The sequence below is a fragment of the Sturnira hondurensis genome, unplaced genomic scaffold (genome assembly GCF_014824575.4).
Source record: "Sturnira hondurensis isolate 20B ecotype Veracruz unplaced genomic scaffold, ASM1482457v3 Scaffold0005252, whole genome shotgun sequence".
NCBI lineage: Eukaryota > Metazoa > Chordata > Mammalia > Chiroptera > Phyllostomidae > Sturnira > Sturnira hondurensis.
Window position 1 is genome coordinate 1304741 of NW_028077883.1, and position 24775 is coordinate 1329515.

Sequence of the window (24775 nt, forward strand, 5' to 3'; positions counted from 1 at the left end):
CCAAAGTATCACGTAACTTGCAAAGTATGTCCCAACATGTTTCAGAAGCTATAGAGGAATAGTCGCCTAACCTTTTCTTGGTCATGAGCCATTAATAGATCGTACACTATGGACCTTCTCCCCAGGTAGAATATGGGAGGAGAACAGCACCTATACATCCACATATAATTCATGAACCAAGATTAGCCTAGGGTCACAAACCCCACGCTGGGGAGTAGGGTTGGCAGGAATGTTGCTGAAGGATGACAAAATCTGCCCTTTTGTGAATTTCTTCCACAACTACTGCTTAATAGTGAACACTTCACAAAAGTGGAAAGAAGTGGGCAAGGGTCGGAAGACATATAGAGGCTTTGGCCATCAGTGGGAGAAAAACCTGTCTATTCAAGCAGAAGAGAAGGAAGAGAGAATGGTCCCACAGAATCATAACAGCAAGAACAATATAGCAACAGTTGCGACTTATTGAAACTTATGTGCCAGGCCCTGTATTAAGCAGTTTAAATTGATAACTTAATCCTGCGACAAAGTCAATAAAATAGAGATAATTAAATTCCAATTTTATAGATGAAACAATTGAGTCATAAAAAAATGACCAACAGGCCTAATGCCACCCATTAAGAAGTAGAGGGCCTCAGTGGCAATGCCCAGGATCGCGATCAATATGCAGAAATAAAATAGCAGCAGGTTTGGTGGGTTTGGTAGCGGGAAGTTGAAGCGTATGTAGGGGTGTTCTACTGGGCTCTGAAGTCTGAGGCAAGTTTGTATTCTGGAACTAAGGGGCACGTTTGATGAGAGCTAGATTTTAAAATATTTAAAATGCTTTTTCTTTTTTTATGGAATGTGTGTCTCAGAATTGTCCAGAGAAAAATGGTATGATTTGCAGAAATTCTGTGAGGATAACGATCATGAATTTACAATGATAATCTGGCTGTTGAGCAGTCTTTTCCCCCAGCAGTTCTGGGAAGCTCCAGTATAGGAATGGAGAAAGCATGCAACAGAAAAATATCAAGGTTTTGGTAGGACCACTAAATGACGTCATAGGACACTATGCCAATGATAAATAAGAAAAAAGGTGAGAAAGATCAAAGAAGTAAATGTCCTCAAGATTTTAATGAAGTTGGGAAACTTTTAGTGGAGGAAGTTGGACAGTCCAATTGGAGGTTAAAGAGATCATAATCATAACTCATAATTCAAGAACTAGGCGTTTTTTATAGAAATTGGTTCCTGCTGCAGGTGTGACTTCATGGTGATTGGATGATGAATGGAATGCCTTTAGGTGCAAGTGACAGAAGTATAGCCTCACTGATTTCGGGGTGCTGGTGAGAAAGCATGAAGGCTGGAGGTGGAGCCAGCCCTGTAGTGACCCTTCTGAGGATTCAGACACCACCGATGGGCCCAGGGTCTCCATCCCCTCTCCTGGTTTTTCTCCTTGTCCGTCAAAGAAATGCAGGGAGGGAGACCCTGCTCTAAAACGTGTATTCCACTGACATGTCTGTTTCCCACAAGGTTAAGTCACGTAAATTGTATCTTGCACATGATTTGAAAAAATATGTAATTTCACTAATAGTAAGACATAGAGAATGGGGCAAAAGTAGGTTTACAGTTGTGAGTACATGAAATACAGTTTATTCTTGTATTATTTATTAATTATTATATTATTTTTCCATATAGACCACTGTGAACCTACCTGCTTTTGCCCCACCCTGCATTTAGATATACCAAGATATATTATTATCTACTATTACTATGTCTTGAAAATATTTTATTTCTAATTTTATCCCCATGTCAACTTTTAAAATGCTGAGGATTTTGAAATTCCGGCAGCCTTGCATTATTAGCAGTAGCAATAGGGTGCCGTGATTCATTGCTTGCAGTTTTGCCTTAAAGTTTAATTACAAGTTTTAGTAAGTTGTAGGTAAAAATTGTATTTTCTCTACTTTTATTAAGAGATCCTTATAAGGGTCTTCTGTGCTTTGTTCCTCCCAATTAAATACTTGTCCTGTGTATTAAATTAGTGTAAAGATTGGCTTATGGTTCAAAGATACCATTAATTAAGTGATAATCTAATGTATTCTGAAACCTGTTTTGTTTTCAGCTCAATTCTGTGTCTGTTGCCAATTATATCCCAATTAATTTCAGTTGCAGTGCGATACATCTTTCTTCTTTCTTCACTGCACTAGATAGAGGGGATGCCTTTTACTGACGCTTCTCTGATCTTCTGGCTTTGCTCCCCTTTCAAAAATGATACGCTATATGAAGCATGTTAATTTGCTCAGTGAATTTCACTAAGTCCTCCTGTCCCTCTGAGTCTATTTGATCAAAGCATTAGGAATATATAATGTGTGAAATTAAAGGGAAAGAGGTCAGAGTACAGTCAGAGACCACAATGTATATTTAACATTTTTCTGAACAAAAATTTGCCAAATGCTAACTGCATATAAGGCTTTATTCCGGGTGTTATGCAAGTAGATGTTAGTACATTTTGTAAATATTTTTAAAAAAATACAGATGCCTTCAGAAATAGCATATATTAACTTCAGAGGAATAGCAGTTTCTCAGTTGTGATTAACCAGAGATGCAAGACAATGCCTAGAAAATCTACAGGCACTGGATCTGCCTCAACCCAGTTTTAATGCTTGTATATCGGGCATAGTAAAACAAATTTCACCTAGTAGACAAAGATTTTGCTTATTCTGAAATAAAATCTCTAAGATTTCTAACCTACAATGCAGAAATAATAAATAATAAGTTCAGGGGTGTGTGTGTGTGTGTGTGTGTGAGAGAGAGAGAGAGAGAAATTGGAAGCCATTTCTCATAGTTTGTAGCTGTGCTCTTAGGTCTGTAATTAGGCAAGTTGGGACAATTTGGGAAAGGGTTTTCTAGCCTCTTTGACATTTCAGTACTGCCAGGAAGTGAATTTGAGTGATAGTGAGCAGTAGAACACATGCTTGTTCCCTTAGGAAGGGTGAACCCGATGCAAGGGCCGTTCAGAGAGCTGATCTTGCCTAGAGAAAGCACTTAGCTTAGTGTTGTGCATGTTCTCCCTGAGCAGAAATACTTAGCCTTGGGCATGCTCTCTCAAACAGTTGTTGAATAGAGTATCTTCTTCAGAGAGTTTCCAGAGGGCTGAGCATACATGATTACAAGTTTCTGTCTAAGGGAGCTGAGAAGAATTACACTGAGCTAGCCTAGTACCAGAGGCCAGGAATAAGAAGCAAAAGATGTCAGTGACCATACTATCTATAATATTTGTAACTAACAGATATTGAGTACCTAACATGAGCTAGATAGTGTTGTAAATGCATTACGTATAGTCTTATGAGATAGGTATTCATATCATCCTCGTTTACATATGAGTTGGAACACAAAGAATGATTTAACTTGGCTCAGGCAGAATTTGAAGATGGCTTCCTGAGGTTCCCAATTCCTGGCTACTCAATCAAGCACAAATCTAGGTACTGCTGTAAAGACACTTTGTAGATATAATTCAAGTTCAAATTCAATTGATTTTAAAATATGAAAATTTATCCAGGTGGGCCTAGCTGGCAGAAGTCACATGAACCCTTCAAGGCCGAGAGTTTTTCCGACTGGTGGCAGAAGTCAGAGATTCTGACCACCAGTAGGATTTGAGGGACCACTGCTGCTTTGATGAGAGTGACTCCCTAAGGATAACCAGCAAAATAGGGACCGCAGTCATGCAGCCGCAAGGTACTTGGTTCTGTCCACAACCAGTAGTAGATTTTCCCTAGACTCTATAGTCAACCACCCATTCTGGCTGACACCTCCATTTCAGTCTCATGATACCCCGAGCAGAGAACCCAGTCACACCATACTGGACATCTGGCTTATAGAAGTATGAACAAATATGTAGGTGTTCTTTTAAGCTGTTCTCTTTGTAGTGATTTGTTACATAGCAATTGAAAACTAATATAGTCATGCATTTACTGAGTACGCATGCTGTTACCTGCTGAATCTCTATAAGATAGGCAGACCTCAGACCCAGGAAATACACCTGGCAGTCAGACTTAAGGCTTGGAGGTGGCAAGGAACAGCTGATAGCTTGGCATGAGAAATCACCTCCACAGGCGAGAGTGATCTCAGATGTGCCCAGGTCTTGAAAGACAGAAGAAGAGATTGAGAATGAGAGATAGAATAGAGATAGGAAGAGAGATGGAGAGACAGAGAGAAGTACAGAGAGAGATGGAGAGAGGCTGGTTCAGAAGTCTGATCCATGGGTAGCCTGGTTATTATCACATGAGTAAACCTTAGGGACCGTGGTCTAAAACAGCCTTCTGGTTTAGAGGTATTTGGGAAGTGGGCTGAAGGAGCGTGAGCATGGTACCTAGAACCTTGCAACTCAAAATGTGGCTTGAGGACCAGCAGCATCCACATCACCTGGAAGCTTGTTTAGGAAGGCTGAATGTCAGTTCCTGTGCTAGGCCTCATAAGTCAGAACCTGCGTTTTGGTAAGGTTCCAGATGATTTTTTTGCACACTAGAGTTTTTGAAGCACTTCACTAGGAAAATGACAGCAGTTTCTGTATAATAGTTTTTGTCAGTCTCTAAGTAGAGTGTAGCTAAGAAAAAGACTTACTGGAATTTAAATAATTCTTTATTTTCTATTTTTTAAAGAGTGTCTTCCTCGTGAATTGTAGTGATGTATATAGCTTAGAAAAACTGCAGAAAATTCAAAGATGGTCCTGGACAGGTAGTTCGATGGGTTGGAGCATTGTGGTGCACTCTAAGAGGTTTTGGGTTTGAGCCCTGGTCAGGGTGAGTGCAGGAGGCAGTAGACCGATGTTTCTCACATTGATGTTTCACTCTTTCTTTCTCTCTACAATCAGTAAACATATCCTTGAGTGAGGATTTAAAAATGTTTATAAAAAACTCAAATATTAAAAAAGTGAATTGTCGAACTAAGAAGGAAAATAAATGACTCATCAAATCTTCAAATGATTGGCACACAGCTCTAAAGAAAGATCTACATATTGAAAATCTGTGTGAATTATATGTGAAAGCCCTTATAGTGTATTTACTATATGCTCTGTGTGTGGTTTAATTTATCTTGGTATACAACATCCCTCATTTTAAAAAATGACATGTATTGTGTCTTTTAAGTTTGAGTGATGTGCATATCTTAAAATATGACAACTGGAACCCTATGAAATATTATTACATGTTTAACTTTTATTTTATTTTTTAAGATTTTATTTATTTATCTTTAGAGGGGAAGGGAAGGAAAGAGGGAGAGAAATATCAATGTATGGTTGCCTCTCGTGATTCCCCTACTGGAAACTGGCCTGCAACCCAGGCATGTGCCCTAACTGGGAATCGAACCGCGATCATGTGGTTCGTAGGCCTGTGCTCAATCCACTGAGCTACACCAGCCAGGGCACATGTTTAAATTTTGAAGCATATATCACTATTTTAAAGTATACAAACCTATTTTTAATTGTGAGAATTACAAAAGAATTTTTTAAAATCGGTATATGAAAAGGGAGGATAAAAATAATTTTATTTATTATAAAATTAATAATCAAATTACAGTTATTTTAAAGAAAACAGTGCAAACAACCAAGGCATATAAACTTAAATATAATCAGTTCTTTAAAACTACCGATTTTTCCCAATGTGAAGCTGGATTACTTGTAGATGAAGCCTGTTCTTTTTCCCTAGGCTATGAAGTAATCATGAATATGAGAACGCTTTATTAGACAGATAAGGCAGTGAGAGCAAACAGCTGTGAGACTGAGGGAACAACAGTCCCAACATGAGATTGCCCTTAAAATCAAAATAAATTACTCTGATTTTCAGAAATGTTTGTGGGAGATCATTTCATCTTTCATCTACTTTTAGGAAAGCAAACATGACAACATGTCATCCAGCTATCGTTTTAGTCATAAGATAAATTTTAGTGAAGAATTTACATGTAGTTATACAGAGAGCTCTTAATTTTTTTTACCGAAAGCAACTTACTTACAGTTAGTTTCAGTGAATAATTTTTGTGTTAAAAAAACACAAATTCACTTTTTTAAGTGAATTTTTTAGTAAGGAAAAATAGAATTGCATGAAATTCAATTGTCTTCCAAAAGCTATGACATGTCCAATATCATATGGTAGGTTTTTATTTGAAATTAGTGCCCTTAACTATGTTTCTTGCACTGTTATTGTAGGAAAAAAGAGAGGATGTTATTTAATCAATTTCCCTTCTGTTATACCATATTTGGGAGGCTGCCAGGAATTGATCTAACGAGTAGTATCTCTTTAACCTGGTCTATAATCAGAAGCCCTCCTCTAATACAGGGTTTACATCTTTGGCATGTTACCAAAGATGCCTTGTGATTTTCAGAAAGTAATTACTTTATAAAAATAGTAATTCATTAATTACAAAGAGTTAAAATAAATATTCTGTTTACAAAATCTTCAACTAATAAATACTATCTCCATATAATTTTGAGTATTTCTCTTACATAATGTTCTGCCACTGCTTCTAAATTAGTGAGAAGACTTTGTCTAGACAACACAAGATGTATGGGGACAAAGCCGCCATCTCTGTATGTGTGCATATTCGGTGACTTTCCTGACACTTCCATCTGTGCAAATTCTAACCACTTTCATAACACACCATTTATATGAGATCCAAGAAGTCAGTTATGCAATAACTCTCACACTCCAGGTACTTAGCTGGAAAGTTGAAGATTTCATCCTGGGGAAGTGGTACCGCCAAGTAACAAAGCTAGTGGATTCTGAAGTTCAGTGTGAGTCTGAAGGGGAATCTGTTTATAAGGTTACATGCAGCATTTATCTATTTAGGACACATTTTCATCACCATAATTTACTTTTAAGGTGATTCATGATCTCAATTTTTAAGAATACTTTTGCATTATGCAAAATGTACTTATAGTCTATATTTCACATGTTTTATATATTTTACTTATACTTTTAGTGCATTGAGCTAAGGATTTGTGGTCATAAAATTAGACTTATAAAAAACAAAAAAATTAAAAATTAGTGCTAATAAATAGCTGGACATTCAGCTGAAAGATACAAAGCTTATATTAGTACCTTTCATTTACTACTAGATTTTCTCTAGTTTTTTTCTCCAGAGAGAAGGGATAAAAAACCATAATATAAATAGAGCAATACTAGTACACTATGAGTTTAATTTTAGTCTAAGCAGTATAGCCATGGAACATAATTTTTAAAAAAAAGTTATACTGGCCCTTAATCAGTTATCTGACTCTTAGCAATGTTTAGGTGTATTGGCATTGGAAATGCCAAAATAAAACAATCAGTCACATGTCAAGGCACCTCCATGCATATATGCTTATTTTAAGTCATTTTTATATAAAATGAAAAATAAACTTGGGCTACATAGCTGATGTGATTTTCTAATCTTACATACCTATTTAAAATGATTAGAACTGTTCATTTCCATAATCGACATCACTCTCTCTTCACATTACCGTTTCTGAAATCAGCACATTCCTTAATCTTTGTACTTCCTTTCAATGTTGGATGATTTCCAATTTGAAGTGTTGTTTTTGACCCTAAATAGAATCAGCTCAGAACAGCTCTATGATACATTGAGAAATAAAGGTGTCTTTGGAGAAAGAACTTCAAGTGCAAATTAACTCGGAATAATTTAACCTGAGTGTGGAATAATTTGCAGTCTTTCTTCGGTGCAGCTGTGGGAATTGCTTCTGTGGGCCCCGTTGGGGGAGTTGCCCGGCTACTTGCAATTTTGTCACATCTGTCAGCTGCAGCTAAATAGAAAAATACAGTAAAAGGTAACATTACAGAGATTTGGGACATTCCCTAGAGGGTCTTGTCTCCTTGCAGCAGTGAATAAATTATGTGAAAGCTAAAATGAAATACAGTATTGTTGATTTGCCAACTCATGCAATCTGAAAAGAATGAAAAAAATCACTTCTTGGATTCACTGTTTAAATGCTCTACAGCCAGAAGCCCCTGTCCAGTGGGTTCCTATTTCCTGATCCTAAAATCAAACCCATGTTATCTAGGCAGGTGTGTTTCTTTTCTGATTTGTCTATTTCCATGAAAATATTTTACAGGGAAATGATCATACATTGCATTTAGATACATATATCCAATTCATTTTTATTTTTATAGAAAAAGGTACATGGATTCAATCAGACATACCGTCAGGCCTACAGTAGGAAGTGTCAGAGTCCGACGAAGGCTAATTTAATGATTACAAGTATGCAGTGAGAATAGTCCACAGCTTCCAGAGCCACAGGGGCCCTGGACAGTTAATAGACAGCCCAAACACTGGGTACCCAAACTTAGTCGTTGACTGAAAGAAGTCAGTGTGTGGTGCTTACTTACATACATTTAATTGGTGGTATTTTTAGTAGAGGAATTTTATTTCAACTCCTAGGATGGCACCTAAGTATGGAAACTAGGTGACCTTCAATCTGATCTTCTCACAATACAGGTCCCTGTGTTTCCTACAGAGAGATCTTTAACTAAGTGGCAGGTTGTTAGCAATTGCTTCCCCTCTCACTCTGAAGAGTTCTTGTGAAGGTTAATGAGAAGACATTTGAAAGAGATTTATTAACTCTAAAGGATCAATAATTATCTTTTGGGGTTCAATTAACGACTGAAGAACAGGAATTGCTCATGCCTCTTTCTTGGGCTTTGTTCATTCAAGAAATAGTTACTACATGTTAAATTTATGCAGAATATCGTATAAGATATACAGTTCTTATCTATGTAAGTTATCAGTATCCTTAAGGAGTATGGTAGCATATAACAAGCATGAAAACTAAATTGTCGACTGACTGACTTAAGGGAAGTGAGGATTCTGTTCATTCTTTCTGAAGTTATCTGTGAAGAGTTCTCAGCATGAGTTGGGCCTTCAACAGTTAAAGAACATTCAACAGTCTGAGTAACTGGGGAGGTTATTCCAGGGACAGGGAATGTAATGCAATAATATTTTGAATATTCAAAGCCAAAGATAGGTTGGTTAAGGGCAAATAATACTATTATGTTAAAAACCAGAAGTTACAACATTTATTTGGAGCTCACAGTTTGAAAGAACTACAAATCTTATAGTAGGAAATGTTATCAGAATCCATTGTTAAATCCACAGAGATGGCAATCAGTTTGGCCTTGCCAAATTCAAAGAGTCATTGAATTCTATGAATCCATTGCCAGTATTTGAAAGGTTGGTATTTCCCACAAAATTCTTATTTCTAGAGATCTTGAACTTCTGATAAAAACTATAGTAGTGGATATACATTCTTTTATGGCCATAATCAGAACACAACATAATCAGAACACAGTCCCTTATAGAGGGTCTGGCACAAATAATACACCTTTTTAGTATATAAAAATCTTTTTTTAATTTTTTATTTTTGTTTGGAAATGTTTCTATCAGTACAGTGATACTAAATTGTAAAAGACATTGGATGTCATTATTTCAGATATCATTAGTTTCTTATAAAAGATACACAAAAATTATTTACATGATGAAAGATTTCAGTACTTCAATTGAATGGGCTATGTCACGTGATGCTGTTTCAATAGTGATTTATTGCAGTCTACGTACTTTCCAAGAATGTCACCATCTCTAAATAAGCAATAATCCTCGTCATCTAGAACTACTTTGGTTTCTCCATATTCTGGAAGAGGAACTTTTATCTCCAACTTTCGTACTAACTGGTCGAATCTCTCCACCCTTTCCTTTGGAGACAATCCAACAGCTGCTACAATTGCTTGCAACACTTTTCCTTGAGACTTTTCTGGAAGCATATTGTCTCCTTTGGTTACAGTTTCTGCGGCACACCTTTCAACCAATACAGGGTCAAAGAGGGGCAGAAACCTTCTACATGCCTGTCCTGCCATGACTCTGGCCGCCGTGGTTTGTACTCTGCTCTGGAGCCACAGCTGCAAAGAGAGACCAGCAGTCGGTCCTTGGCACACGTGAAATTGGGAAAAGGCCACTTGGTGCGCAAGCGCACTCACCCTCACTACCCACCCCACTCCACGCAAGAGAAGGGGGCTGCAGCAGCAGGCACCTTGATTCGCTGGGAGGGCTCTGCACAGCCCGCTGACATCATGGACCAGAGGCAGGAAGAAAAGAGGCACTCTCCAGGCTTTTCTAGGCCTCCTGCCCTGGGCAAAGTACTATCCCTGTGCCCCTTCCCAGAAATTATATATACATGCTTTATTATAAAATCATAAGCATGTAATTCTGTAACATAACAATATCACACTCAAGCACACCCTATGACATTTTAAGTGAAATCTTCAAATTGCTGTCCATTTAGTTTGAGACATTCATGTGCCCTACCAGCCACACTCAATGCCGTTATTTCTGCGGGGCCCTGTGGATAGGATGTGACCTCTCTGCACTGTTTTACCGATGGCTCTCTTCAGGTATGCATGTTACTTACCTAGTGCCAATAGGTATGTGAGTTTGTGAACCCTAATCCGTAATATTCCAGAAGTCCATTTCAAATTCATAATACTTTTTATCTTCTTCACTTTGAACACTACCAAGAATTTCTCTTCTGAGGTAGCACCTTCACATCTCAGAGCATTTTTAGAAGTTCTTTCCCATTCCAAATTGAAATCGACTTGTGTCTTGGAGGTGTTTGTCTTACATATGCTTAATGGAGCCACATTAGGAGTTTAATCATTTTTTCTGTGATAAATCTTCACAACAATATATTATCTCCTGGCAATTTCACCCTTATTTATGGATTTAATTAACATCCATGTTGCCAACTATTATTTCCAACTGCCTAGTGAATACATCTAGATCTTTCTCCCACGTGATAATTCAAACACGACATGACGGAATTGAGTCTGAACTCATCTTCACCAAACCAGGTTGTACTTCCCTATTCCCTAGCTTAGTAACTGGCCTCGGCATTTATGAAATTATTTAGTCTAGAAATACAGTCTTCCTAACCTCCTTGCCTTGCATCATGTCTCTGCAGCAAGTACCATAACTGCACTGAAACTGATCTCAGCTCTTCATTACCGCTTACTGAGGACCACTGCCCTAGCCTGTTGGCCCCATGTCCTGAGCCACGCCCACCTCCCCTCTGTTCTTGATGTTAGTGCATACAATCTCTCTAAAATGTGGCTTTATCCTGTTGTGTCCCTTATTTACCAAATGTTACTTCTTTGCCACCATATTCAAGATGAAGTCCAAACTATGTAGCTTGCTCTTCAGAATCTGTTTCCATCTACTTCCCAGTATCATTTACTACTACTACGTCCTAACATTACTGTCTTGGGACCAATCACACCAACTTTTAGCTTTCTACATTATCTGCCAATTAACATCTCTCCCAACCTCCTTCTTCATCTCATTTGACAGGCTAATTTCTTTGAGTTTTGTAATAAAGTTCGGTTAATGCCTTCTTGGTCAAGTCATTCTGCTCCACCCCATTTGAGAGTAATTAGGTACTCAATTTTGTCTTCCCACCTGTGCATGTAGCTCGTACTACATGGAAGTCAGTATTTAATTTTTCCTCCCTCTCTAATACCAAGTAGGCTATTGAGGATACAGATTACATCTTGATATTTTCCGAAATTCTAGCATCTAGCACAGAGACTGGCTCACATTTGGCACTCATTAAATTTTAATTAGAGAAGTGAATCAATAACTACCTCTAAGTTAACCATTTTCAAATCTTCATACATTTTAAGACTCTCCATTATCCTGACTGTTCTTGGTATACTCTCTCTTTTGCCAGAATTCTTCTTTAGCTGAAGTTTATTATGACCAGCAAGAAATGAACAGAAAACATGGTTCTGTGATAAAATTTCTATGAACTTGAAAGTTAGATACAGCTGGTTTAATATCTCATCTCATCCATATGCTACCTGTGTGATCGTGGCAGATTTAGTCACCTCCTTTAGTCTTTGTCTCCTCATGCATAAGTTATGAAAAATATGATACAGTTTAGGTGTGGATTCTGGCATGTGGCAAGTTTATATTCAATACCTCACTTTAGGTTTATATTTTAGAGCTCAGCACAGCATTGCAATATGTAATAGTCATGCTAAAATTTTGGAGAATAGTCCTCTCAAGCTAGACTGGGGACTCCCACTCTTTGATAGATATTATCATTTATATTTCTAGGAGATGCAGTATAATGGTACATTTAGGTTAGAAAAGTTAGAATAGGAAGCATATTGCATATTTCAGCTCAAATATTGTGACTACGTTCACAGTTACTTTGCTGAAAAAGAAACCTATCTGTCCCTTTTCTGATTGATGTGAACTGTATTTCACAAACCCCATGAGCAGTGTCATGAACACTTCCTGAACTTTTGAGACTTTCACCGCCTCGTATCCCATGATGGGATCACAGTCAGCTACTCTCTCTGCAAGCCAGCATCTGTCATTGAACCCTGTTCTTGGTTTTCTGCCCTGTGTCTGAATACTCTCAATATTCAATTTAACTGGAAAACTCTTCAATGGAGATAGGGCTTGAATTTTAGGGGCTGACATGGAGTACTATATCTAAATCTGGCGTAGGTTGTTCTGACTGGTTTCTGATGGCCTGGAAAGGGCATAGAGTTGGTTCAGATTTTCCCCTTGCTTGAAATGTATGTGAGAAAACAGCAATTATTGGAAATTCCATACTAAGAGAGTGGCACTGTGAGAAGTCCAAAATAAAGTCACTAATCAACAGGAGTGAGGCCTAGAAGGATGGCCTAGAGGTACAGCAAAATGAGACCATGGGAAGCAATGACTGATGAAGTACATTGTTAAGAGTGACGAGTCTCCTTAGCTACACTCACTTATACTTTTATATACCCACATGTTTTAAAATCTCAAAAGGAAAACTTCTTTGAGTACCTGTATAAACCTAATTATTGGGATGTTGGGAAAAATAAAAAGTGAAATGATTCCTCTGAGTTTTATGAAATAAATTACTATAAAAGTACTTATTAAATGTTCATGAGGGAAGTAAAATAGAGATGCCTTAATTACTTGCAAGTCTCATGTATTATAGAACATTTTCCCAAGAATGTTCATGTGATGACAATAATGTTGCAAACCACAGCAGCAGCTACAATGTAGAATGGTACATGAACTTGACACATGCTGGGTTTTGTGCACATATATTTTCTAATTTGCTTCAACAGTAATTCTATAAGTATCACTACCCTTGCTTTTTAGGTGAGGAGAACAGAACATAAAGCTACTCAGTAGTAAAACTATCTCCCTTCCAATGGGAAACATAACACCAAACCCACGACTCTTTTGTTAGAGAAGCGACATAAGACGGTGTCTAATTATGGTTAACCTTTAGCATTTGGACTAGACATCTCAACCATCCTCATCTTGGATTCAGACTAAAGGTTGGTTTTTCATTGACCATTTTCTAGCTGACTAGCTTTGAGCAAGACACTTTATTCTCTAAGTTTATTTAAAAATTATAATATGTGGCGAGTATGTGTTGTTACTAGCTTTACTAGGTCATGAGGACCCATCCCCTTAGTACATATTAAGTAAGTGTTGAATAAATTTGAATAAATATATGAATGTGAATTATTTGCTTTATTTGGAATTATATTCATCCCAATTTGAAAGGGTATGGAAACCTAAGGCATGATGGACATTTAATGTGAATCATGTTCCTTTTCCACCCCTTTTTTAAAAAAATAAGGAATTGCTTAAAAGTCCTCTGGCTTTATAACTTAAATTTGTCACTGATACCTATCCACTTCAGGTAACACTTTGTTATTTAGAAAATACCATTAAGAATGTCAAAGAAACTAAAGATGGATAAAGGAAGCATTATCCAAGTTTGTATTCGACTCAGCTAACATTTTCAAAGGAAGTATTAAGACTAGGCAAGAATGTTAGGAGGATCAACACAAACATGTGTTTAGTTTTAGTTTATTAAAAAATAACTCTTTTGAGAAAATTGTGGCCTTCTTTTTCCCAAGGAGAAGAACTGAAAAACCATGAGTTGTTTTGGGAGTGGCGTATTTTAGGTCTCAGTGTGCCAATCCTCCCACAGAGGGCTTCAGGGTGGACCCGCACACCATAGATCAAGAGTTCTCAGTGAAACAGGCTCGCCCAAACTTCCATCTTCTGAAATACTGCGGCTACTTCCTTAAATAATAGAGCTGAAGAGAAATAAGAAGTAAAATACCAGAGAGCCAGTGGAATAAACTGCTGCCAGCAATCAGATCGAGGTTTCAGGAACTACTGTCTGGGAGAGAGATAACTAAGCTATCGTTGTCCAGCCGAGAACTTGCCTCATTCCAGTATATTTATCCTTTCCCTAAAATATCAATCTGCCATACAAGTTTACTTTTGAGAAGCAAGCGCTTTTGAAATATATGGCCCCCTCACCCTGTTTGAACCACGGTGAATATATACTTTGCTTCTTGTATATTCACCAAGTTTGGTTACTTTTTGGACCCTGAACAGTCAGGTAGAAAAATGTATTGTAGTTCATTTTACTAGACAAGCAATTTATCCCTTAGAAAATTACCCAGGGAAATACTTAGATATCTAAGAATTTCAAGAGAATGTGGAATGTTTTTTCCTCCACTGGAAGGGTATGTGTTCATATTGAGTGTCTAGGTTGATATTTGCTATTACCTATGAATTATTTATTTGCGTGAAGCTAAACAAGTTTCATAATATTCCCCATGAAATAAAATGAAATGTATGATTTCGCAGCATTTCAGAAACAGCCAAAGCTGTGAATTTAATACAGGCAGATACAGATCTCTGGATCTCAGCTTGGCAGGAACGCTCAGTGGTCTGTGTCCAACGCTAACCATTTTTCTTTCTTCATTCCAAATGGGTGAGGGCTTCCTTAATTGGAATAAGGCCCATACACAAAGAACTATCTTCACTCCATTAGCTATTGATTTCTAACGGTTTGACCTGTTATATTTTTTTGAAATGGTGGGCTAACCTCCTTGCCTAAAGGAAAATGGCACCTGGGAATGACATTTCCATTTTCTAAAGCAATGTCATCATACAAGCCGGACTAAAATAGCCCATGCCATTAACCTGTAGTTCTTAAGAGGATAGCATCATTTACTTGGTTTGATAAAGAAAAAAACATGGTTTTATTTTTAATTGGACAACAAGGAAGAATGAGTGTGGACTCACTCTTTTGAAAATTTTCTCAAAACCTTTTCTCAGTGGGATGTGACAAGAAGAAGGTCACAGAAGTGACATCTACTCTCTGCACTGTCAGTTGTTAAAAGTCACAATCGTGTTCCAGTAAAAGCTACTTCTCTATTTCAATCAAATTAGGAAAATGACAGTTATGAGAAAAGCATTTTATTGCACACTGTGATATTGAAGGCAGTCACTGAACCACTAAGTGCTTTGACCTGACATAATAGTTATCATTTTAGCAGCTTTAACCAATTTGTTCATAATTGCTGGGAAGATAGTTTGTCAAATAAAGAATTCCTTGACTCAGACTCTGTAGCTAATCTTTATGACACAGTCCTATCATGGCCAGAGCTTTCATTGTGACATTGTGTTTTCTCTCTGTTGTGTAGAAATTAATATTTACCCACATTTTAATCTTGAAAGGAAGGGAATTCTACAAAAGTTTATTCCCACTTGAGAGGACAAATAGAGGAGAGAGAGAAACTTGTTTTTTAAGTCTGTCTTCATTTCTATCTAATGAATTCCTGTTAAATCTGTTTTTTATCCTCTTTATAGCTTGAACTCTTGCATTTTACTCACTACAGATCTCCAAGACTTGCTCTGGGAATTAACTGGGATAGGGCAAGGCAAGTGCAGAGTAGTGAGCTTGAAATGCAGACACACAAAACTGTTACTACCTGCTCGCCTTCCTCCTCCACTCTCCCTTTTCAAACCCACTGAACTCCATCGCTGGCCTCTCCCGCTCACTGCCCTGCAATCCAACACACTCACCTCCCTTTTTCCCTATTTAGAACTTTGGCTCATATTTTTTGTCTGCCTGAAATGCCCTGTCCTTGTCCTTACATGTCCACCACCTCATCATTTTCAGTCTGTGTTTAAATTTTGCATTTCAGGAAGGTCTGTCTGTGCATCTTGTGCGGGTGACCCCTCTCCTTTTCTAAAGCAGCATTCATTCCCTGGTTCACCTATGGCCGCACCTCATTTCAATGTGAGTGAATGATTGTATACAGTACCTGTGTCCTCTCCAGTAGACCGTACAAGTGAGTTTCAACCCAGGCTGCACTTTAAAATACCTAGGGAGCTTTTAATCAATGCTGATGCATGGGCTCCATCTTCTAGAAATTTCCAGTAGTTGTCCTTGGATAAGTCCCAGGTACCAGTACTGGTTGCAAGTTCCCCAGAGGATCCTAGCTCACAGCAGAGTTGAAACTCTGTCCTAAAGTGCAGAGACATTAGTTGGCTCCATCGCTGGCATAGGGCCGGCAGGCCTGAGACGCACTATGATGGTCTATGGGGTGGGAATGTGTGGGTTAATGTCTGGCTTATTGCTGACATTCCAGTTTCCTTTGTTTTCCAAAATATGCCTTAGAGATGATAAAAATATGTGCAAGCAACAGTGCTCTATAAGTTGAAATGAGAAAGAAAGAAGTGTCAGTAAATCTTATGAGCTTAAAAGTAAAAAATGAACCCTGCTTTTCTTTCCCATTGATGAAATCAAGATATTTCCCTTCAGTTCTTTTACTGAGTAATTTAAGAATGTTTGCCACAAAATGTGTCCATAAGTTGTGTGTGTATGCAGATAAATATTAAGTTTTCTTATCTATGAGAATCTATCCAAAGATCACTAAAACCATAAATCAGTATCCCTATCATAGGACAGTCATTCTTGCATATTACAACCAAAATAAATAATCTTTAGTTGAACTTAAGTTTATTTTTCTTTTTGCTTATTAGCAAAAAATATATATACTTTTTAGTATTATCTGTATTTTAGTGCTTTTTTTTTTCTTTGCATCTGGTGATTTTATTCTACACCAAAGCCAGAATGAGGGTACTGGGCTGTGGCAAGGGAGGCATTTGTCTCAGTGCCAAAAATACCCAGCAGTCACAATAATATTTTAATGTAATATTTTAAGAAATAAAAATGAATGCAAAAAACTCCATTGGGAAGAAAATGTCAAAATCTTAGATAAAGGCTGCTGCCATGCTGAGCCATATCCAGGTCTGAGGGGAAATGAAACATGTGCAGCCCTAGGTACATCTTTGAGTTTTAAATGGGTGATTTTTTCAGAACAATATGGTTGATGAAAAAAAGGTTTCCATGATATTATTTTGTGCTAAATACTTGGCACAAAATAATTTATTATAATTTTAATGAAGATGAAGCTCATTAAAATTATTTTGGGTTATCTGTTGGTCAAGAGAAATGGACAAACGACAATTTCTCCACTCAAAATGAGATGAGCAAAGAAGTAGATTTTGAAAAACAGTGATTGATGAGTTTGCTTCCATTAAAATCAGAGTCCACACATCTCCATTGCCTCAGGCTCCAGTGTGGCTCCACACAGCACTGTGATGCATGAGTTTTTATTTATAAAGTAATTTAACCACCCCCCCTCAAAGAAAATGTCACACTATTAAATCAAATTAAAATCCTTTGTTCAAAAGTGAGACAAAGATGGTTATTCTGTGTTGATAATGAAGATTTAGTATTTACATATGCCCTTTGAAAAAGCACATGATGTAGTACAAACATAAATATGCAACTTTTGTTCAAGATAAAAAATGAGTCATAATTGTAATATTAACATCTTAATATTAATCTAGGGTAGAACATAACCCAATGAGAGAATTTTAATAATAAAGTGAAAGGTGTGATTTAATGGTTTAATATCAGGTTGACCAAGTTCTTTTTAAATGCAGTGAATTATAAATAGCAACTGTACAAGCTATTCTCTGATATCAAACAATAAGAATAGAAAAAGTATTTTAAGCAAAAAAGAAAATACATCTAAAATATGAAAAAAATCTTTTGGGGGATTTTAATGTTTTCCCCATGGGAATATCTGAAAGAAAGGAGGAAAGATAAGGATTCTTTAATTAGAAATACCCACAGCCAGGAAATGAGTAAACCTTCAATATTGTGATATCAAGTATGCCAGAAATTCTGGAGTATTTTATAAGCTCTAACAAGAATAACTTTATGAAAGTTAGGAATTAAAATGTCCAAAATTTTACTGAATTCTATTTATTCTCCATAATAATGGAATTATTTTATTTTTAAAACTGACAGAAGAAAAACCAAAACTAAGAGCAAAGAGAGAAAACAGTAAATATTATTTTAAATATTACTTAATCATAAAAATATCAATAAATGGTTGATTATAAATTCTACCCTCTTTAGGAATCTGTTAGATACACAACAACAGAATGAAATATTGAAATTGCTGTGGAAATTTTGATCATCTTTATTTGGATTACATATCTTACAGGCAAAATGTGTAGATGGTGTTTCATTGTCCTAGTAAGATTCAGTGATAATCCAAAGACATTCTCATATGAACCTTCTTTATAATATGTTATAACATTCTAACCACCTACCTATAAATAAAGTTAAGCATTCTGATTGAAAAAGAAAAAAAAACAACAAAAGATTTTACGTGACCATCTTTGGAAAGGGTTTGTGAAACCGTAAATGGGTTTCACAACAATTCGGCAAACCGCAAGTCACAATGAATAATACATGAACACAAGCCTGGCTCTGTAGCATGTTTCTCAGCAAGGGGAATATCTACAGACTTCCAAATACTCATGCCCATAAAATCATTTCACTGTTGTTTCTACAATTTAAAGAATTAGGTATTTGATTATTAATAATAAACAGCTTACAGCTCTGAGCCCTATCTGGAACTGGAAAGCGAACTATTTTATCCCAAGACTTTGTAATAGAACCAAAACCATGCAGTACTAGAGGCAAAACAGGGGCCGTCAAAGGAGCTGGCTATTGAAGTTTCGCCTCATTTTGAAGACTGATTTTGCGGGTGCTGGGAGCATCAGAAAAGCAACTGAAAGCATTCACTACTTTCTACGCCCACTGTTTACCGTCGAAGGTCTATTAATGTTCCTTTGTAGCCTTCGGGTATCCCAAAGACAAGATCGGAGAGCTCTTCCTTATCTACCATTATCCTGTGGAACTGCACATGTGAAAACTTCTCGTCAGCCTGGTAACATCAGCAAACTCGTTAATGCTTACAGGAAATAACGTTGTTTTACAGAGTTCAGGGGGGTCTCACCTTCTAAGACCAGTTGCTGTTCTGACTGCCAGGCTACTATGAAAATGTGAGCAAAGAGCTAATGTGTTAGTTTAATATCAAAGCCATAAAAATATTTGGGGTAATTCGATTATCGGAACCCATTTTTTAAGCCTATAATACTGTGAAAGCATCTTCAAAAAGAGGGAATAGAATCTCTTTAAATAATAGATTTATAGCAAGGACTTTGAAATACACGAGAGCTATGCTTTTGCTGAATAAGTTAATACTGTCTACAATGCTTTGATATAAGGTCCCTTCAGCCCACTGGATCACTTACTGAACTCTCAGAATTCTAGAAGTGGTGCATCTTAGACATCATGTCTTTGCTACAGTCAGTTTGTTCCCATCAGGGCTGTGTTAGATACATGTTAACACAGCATTAACACTCATTAACACTGGTTCACATTTATCAGTTCATTTAGCTGCCTAGTAGAGCCCTAAGGCAAACTCTTCAATACCAGCATTCTCCTTTACATACACAAAAAGTCAGAACCCAGGCCCCAGCCAGACTGTGCCCTGCTCAGCGCTTGGATCATGTATCCCCCTTTCCAGAGCCACAAGCCTGTAAATGTTTGGCTCCTGCCTACTCAGTGAAGACTCCTGTGTGGTAGTGGCTCTCCATTGTTCAAACCACAGAACCTGAGGTTCAAGTACAGATTCATTAGCACAGCCTTGAAGGCTCTGCAGAATCTGGGAAAAACTAGGTTTCCACTCTCATGTCCCACTCCCTGTATCTTACACTGGAGTGAAACTGGACTCCCAGCAAATGGGTTCATCCAAAGATGTTCTGCTTTTTGCCTCTGCTTATGCTCTTTGTTTTGCTTGGCATTCTTCCCATTTTCTTTCACTGAATGTCACACATTGCAACTTACATTGCCCATATTTGTAACACACACGTGTTCATGCACATCTGCATGCACACATGCATTCGAGAGAGTCGTCACTAGGCATGAAAATGGCTCATGTGGCTCCAATCAGGTGACAGAAGTCTGGAAGTCCACACAAGGAACCTTTAGGGTTAGTGGACCCTTAGACGAAGGATTGTATGTGGGATGAGACACTGTTTTCTAATTTCTGTTGAACTATACTGATAGTAAATAAATTTAGAAGTATTGTGTCTCTGAAGCAAGATCATTAAATCCTGAATATGACCACATATTAACTTCCTGATGACTAATAAATGCATATTAGCTTATAGTTATAAAATCTCCAGATACAAGTTTCAAAAAATCACAAGTTTTACTTTTGTAAAAAAATACAATAATATCTCTAGAATTAGGGAAACTATAACCAAAAATGTAGGTCATTTAATCTTTCTTTAACTTCCCAGGTAGTGATTATTCATTTATTTTGGATTACTTAACACTTTGTACACTCTTAATTATAGCATGCTTCAGTTTACAGAAGGTTGTTTCAAAGAGCTCTCACACTGGTTATTGAGTTACACAAGGGCGTGCCAAGCCTCTTACATTAGTATTATTTATTTAGTTATTTTTTGTTTCCACATGTGGTATAGTAACCAAAAGAAAAAGAAATCTTCAATTAGTGACTCAAGTACTGATTTTCAAAACTACCTTTATAAGTGTTGTGTTTCTGTCACTCTAAGAAACATTTTGTGGGTAGCCAGGAATATAGGTCTTTTTCTCTCTGGTGATGTATGTTCATATTAACAGCAAAATTCATGATCTGAGGTATAAATGAATTAATTCAGATTTTATTCAGCCCTTTCACCTTCCAAGTGGGACTTCCAGGTAATAGCGGTCCTCTGTATACATAATGATATGTTAGTAGACATGTTCGCTTCTCTGACTTATTTTAATATGCTTGTATAAACTAGGAAAAAATTTAATTGCAGCAATCACTAGTGAAATTTCAAATGTTTAAATTCTTCCTTTACCTACATTATTAGTTAATTGCTCCTATAAGATGGAATGTCACCCTTCATATTTTTTAAAAGAAATCTGCCCTGGCTGGTGTAGCTCAATGGATTGAGGGTGGGCCTGCAAACCACACAATCGCGGTTCGATTCCCAGTCAGGGCACATGCCTGGGTTGCAGGCCAGTTTGCAGCGGGGGACTCACGAGAGGCAACCATACATTGATATTTCTCTCCTTCCCTTCCCCTCTAAAGATAAATAAATTTAAAAAATATTTAAAAAAGAAATCTTTATTTTTCATTTCTTTTGGTACATTCTATAAAACATATCCTTAAATATATTTGTGCACAAAATGTTGTACTACAGCATAACATTTAAAGGGTTAAAAAAACAGTTTCATTACCAATGAACACTCATATACTATATCACACTTGATAACAAATTCATAAAAATATTATTCAATAAAATGGTGGATACTCTCCAATATATACAAGTCTCTGTACTAGGCAGTATGTACTAGGCATAGTTTAAATTATAATAATATTAATTATTATCTACTGTTAATTGCACACCCACAGGAACTGCCCAATACATTTTCTAAATGCGTTATTTTAAAATTTATTTCTTACAACCCTTTGCTATTCAAATAATTGATTCTTAATCAGTGATGTAAATAGCCTGGTCACCTTTAACCAGCAACTCCGAGGAAGGTTTACCTTTAAGAGAGTAGAACTCCTCACTTGCACACTTTCTAAAGCTCTGGGTGAAAGGAGAGGCTCCAGCAATATTGTTATAGGGTCGTTTATTTTTGTATTTGTTGCCTTTTAAAAACTTTCCATTTTTGTCTGTTTTCTGGTTATATATATGAATACTCAACTCACCCTTGGGCCTAATTTTGTATCTGTAACTTTGTACTTTTTTTAAGAGAGACTTCCCAAATTGTACACACTTCAGATCTGTTCCTGCAGCTAAAACGGGAGCTAAGTGGCTTGAGGCTTTAGGACTATGGAGACCATGCTTTTTCACTGTGCCCAACTACCTTAGAGAGCACTCGCTCTCAGAACGGGAGTCTTGTGTGCAGACATCTGGAGATTGTAAAAAGAGATGAGTGTCCCAAAGCCCCCACAGTCCAACATTGTAGAGGGTTTGTGATTGTCACACCACAGAAAGCTTTCTGGAGAAGGCTTAAGAACAGCTCTTGATTACGGAATGTATGTGGTGGGTAGATAAAGAGCAGTTCAATTAAGGACACAATAGAAACCCCACTCATATTTGCCTTATTTTCCTGTAGGGTTTCAGGTCTCAACCTTACCACGTATCAGATCTACTCATACCATATTTATTGAATATATGTGCCTCCAAAGCTGTTCTAGCTGGCGGGGTCTGAAAATTATTGATAATCAGCATTAATGGGCAGGAACAATTTCAGGAGCAATTAGGAAATCCTTTTGCACCATGTCCTAATAACCAGATTGGTTGACTCTTCCAACATTCATTCACATTTTCTCCTTAGAAATAAGCTTTGTTGCATGACCTTATATATGCAGAGAGAAGCAGAGGAGTTCCTTTATTTGGAATCTAAACATTCTTATGTCATCGAGAAGCAGCCACAGGAAACTCTGCTGGACATCACAGACGAAGCCTTTGATGCTGCTTCACCTGTGAATTGGTATTGATGGCTCCTGAATTGTGAGATTCCAGCTACAAGTAACAGACCCGTCAATTTAATGCTTAAGTCACCCTTTCCCTTTTCTTTGATTTGCATCCATCTCATTAGAAAGTGACACTCTCTTATTGATTTCATTCAAGCCTTGAAAGAGAAGATAAGAAAAACGAAAATGTGACCGAGATAAGAAGGCCTCAAGGTGATTCTAGGGTAGAGTCTGAAGGGGAAGGATTGTTTCTGAGGAAAACTGGGGTCTCGGGAAATACTGTGAATGGGCACAGGATGCAGAGGTTGGAGAAAGCACCCTAAGGTGACTGTCCTGTACTTGAGAATCTATCCTTGGTCGTGATTTCAGTGTTTTAGAAAGTATGCATCTCTGATCTTTCGTGTTTCTATGTATCAAGCAGTCTAAAAGGTTAAAGTTGATAACCATATACAACTTCACATCGGTTTCAATGGCTTTTTGCTACCCATTGCTGAGTGAAATGTCAAAATGTGTCTCTGAACCTTAGGCAAATGTGATACCTGATTTCTAAGTTCTTCCTTTTCAGTAATAATAATGCCAAATATGTGATGTATTTAATACAACGTTCCTATGAAGTGTGTTCTGTTATTATCCTCTATGTAAAAATGAGGAGTTAGATGCTTACAGAAGTTAAGTGGTCCAAAGAAGTATCATAAATAAAGGGTGAGCATCTCCCAAAACTCAGCTTTCAGGTATACTCTCTGCACTCTGTCCGTCTGACTGCCATAGATTGTATTTTGTTATAAATAGGGACAACATACATATGTTTTAAGGTACTTCGATAACCCTATTTATCATTTTTTAAAGATTTTATTTATTTATCTTTAGAGGGGAAGGGAAGGAGAGAGGGAGAGAAATATCAATCTATGGTTGCCTCTCGGGGGTCCCCTGCTGGGAACTGGCCTGCAACCAAGGCATGTGCCCTGACTGGGAATCGAACCATGATCCTCTGGTTCGCAGGCCCGCGCTCAATCCACTGAGCTACACTAGCCAGGGCCGATAACCCTATTTATTATTATGACAGCTGACTTCTTGGCCTTCTTGAAATAATACTAGAAAAATGTATTGAATCTCTCATAAAAGAATGTGGATGATAGAGACCGAAAGAGATAAAAAGTGAATAACAAAATTCTATGCTAGTGTTGAGGCCTTGGAGCACCAGTGTAATAAAAGGGGTGGCTAAGAAGGCAGCTTTGAGTTCTAATGTTATGTGGAAGAAAAGGTCCCAGAATGTAAGTATGTGGAAGAAAAGGTCCCAGAATGTAAGACAACTTCTATTTTTACCGTAGCATGTTACATTTATTTTTAAAGAAAAATGTATCATAATTCATTGCTTAAAGTGAAGGGAAACAATATCAAAAAGGAAAATATAATTAAAACCTATTATCATATGAGGCAGAAAAAAGTCACCATTATCATTTTGCAAATGTCATTTCAGTTATTTTTTTCAACAAAATTGAGATTCTTTATATTTCAGGTAATATCTGGTACTTTGACCTAACCACACATATTGACAAATTCTCATTTCATTACGTTGATTGACCTTGAAACATTAAAACCAATCTTGTATTTTTGGAGCAATTTCTAGTGGGTCATGATGTATTATCCTTTTGATGTATTTATTGTCAGATTGCTTTGTAAATTTTTAAAAATTATTTTTACAACTATGTTCATGACCAAGAGATTGGTCTATAATATCCTCTCCTTATATCCTTGTCAGGCGGTGAGATCAAGTTTATTCTGAGTCCATAAAAAAATGAGCTTGTCGAGATTGCCTTTTTCTCTCTGTTCTGGAGTATTTTAGGGGTTGAATTATCACAATTACTTCTTGGATGTTTGATGAATTCATCAATGAAGCCATCATGGCCAAGCATTTTCTTTGTGGGAATGCTTTCTTATGGGTTGAATGGATAGAACATTACTTATCTTCTTTACATCACTTAATGTCAGTTTTGATAAATTTTGTGGTTTTGTAA

The 24775-nt window shown here is 37.1% G+C and overlaps 1 protein-coding gene and 1 pseudogene across 2 annotated transcripts in view; one reads left to right on the forward strand and one right to left on the reverse strand.

Moving 5' to 3' along the window:
• The window catches only part of THSD7A (thrombospondin type 1 domain containing 7A), a 375672-nt gene that overhangs the window by 98199 nt on the left and 252698 nt on the right, over nucleotides 1-24775 (forward strand). The gene's annotated exons all lie outside the window — the stretch shown is intronic.
• LOC118987314 (10 kDa heat shock protein, mitochondrial-like) lies at nucleotides 9517-9943 on the reverse strand (annotated as a pseudogene).